General features: G+C 50.4%; 1 non-coding gene across 1 annotated transcript; it reads right to left on the reverse strand.

Annotated features, from left to right (window-relative positions):
- Positions 1 to 231: 231 nt before the first annotated feature.
- LOC123406609 lies at positions 232 to 370 on the reverse strand. The gene has a single exon (XR_006612274.1). It is a non-coding gene; the product is annotated as a small nucleolar RNA Z247 (small nucleolar RNA).
- Between the last annotated feature and the right edge of the window lie 1,071 nt (positions 371 to 1,441).

Here is a 1,441-nt window from a genome sequence, read left to right on the forward strand (position 1 = left end):
GGCCCTTGTTGTTGTTGTAGGAGGGTCGTCCGCCACCACCGTCGCCACTTCCGCCGCCGCGAGGGGTGTTACCACCACCAGGGTTGTTTCCTCCGTTCGCCGGCTTTCCCTTGTTATGCGGAGGACCGTGGTAGCGAGAGGAACCACTGCCGCCGCGGTCGCGAAAAGCGGCGTTGGTCGATGACTTAAACCCTTCACCAGAGCCTGCACCTTGGAAGAGGGCGAGGCGTTGGTCAAAGTTGCTCATCTGAGAGAAGAGGTCGTCGAGGTTGATGGTGTCGGTGCGGGCGTCGTTGGCGGAGACAAGGGGCTGGTATTCCATTTCCATCACAACGACGATGTAGAAGATCAGTTCATCATCATCGATTGTTTTCCAGCGGCTGCAAGCTCATCTACGAGAGACCGCATGTGAGCAAAGTATGTTGCCACGGTCTGCGTCCCCTTCTGTGCCATGGAGAGCGCGATCCGTATGTTGTTGACGCGTGCCCTGGACTGGGATGACAACATGTTCGCGAGGGCAGCCCAGAGCTCATGCGGCGTGGCGATGAAGGTAACATGCACAAGGAGCTCCTTGGAAAGATTATTCAGCAAGTAGCCAAGTACCTGTTGTCCTTCTGTTACCCAGACGGTGTGGAGAGGATTGAGCATCTGCTCTTCTTTGTCGTCTTTGTCCTTCGTGGTGAGGATCTTAACGGGCTCCGGCGTGGTACCATCGACATAGCCGAAGTATCCAACTCCCCTCAGCTGCGGCGTCGCTTCTGCGCGCCATAGCACATAGTTGCTGCGGGTGAACTTTTCTGTAACTTGCCCAAGGAGGACAGTTGCGGCGTTGCCAGAGGAGGACGACATGGTGAAGATCGGTTTTGCTAGATGAGATGGATAGAGGTGGCTCTGATTACCATGTAAACTTGGTTGTAACGCTGTACCTCTCACGAGGCGACGGCTACATGTTATATAGCACGGGCATATCCTTGAAATAAGCATACAGGTTGTTGTAGATTACATCTTAAGGAACAAGAAAAATAGAGATAAACCGAAACAAGTTTAACTAGAGAATCTGGCTATTCTATCATTTACCGGCTCGGTACAAGCATCGTAATCGTAATTGAATCCAACAACTCTATCTTGTGTCTAACACTCACCAACCAAAATCAGTCCACTCTATTTGAAGGGAAGAATGAGCCACCAGAACTCAAACAAACACAATTGTTGTTCTTATAACGGGAAGAAGACAAGTGCAATGCCAAAATGGTAACCCCAAATAGTTGTGTGATTGGACTAGAATTAGGAGTCGTCGGGAAGAAAACAACTGGCTCTCCATAACAGACCCCAGCAAGCTCTAGCCATGAATCGACGAAACAACTATAGAAAATTCGAGCAAGAGTTGCCCATCGCGGATTATTTTGGAGTTGGTATGCACTCCATCTTTTCCATTTACGCA

This window comes from Hordeum vulgare, chromosome 6H (assembly GCF_904849725.1).
Source record: "Hordeum vulgare subsp. vulgare chromosome 6H, MorexV3_pseudomolecules_assembly, whole genome shotgun sequence".
Lineage (NCBI taxonomy): Eukaryota > Viridiplantae > Streptophyta > Magnoliopsida > Poales > Poaceae > Hordeum > Hordeum vulgare.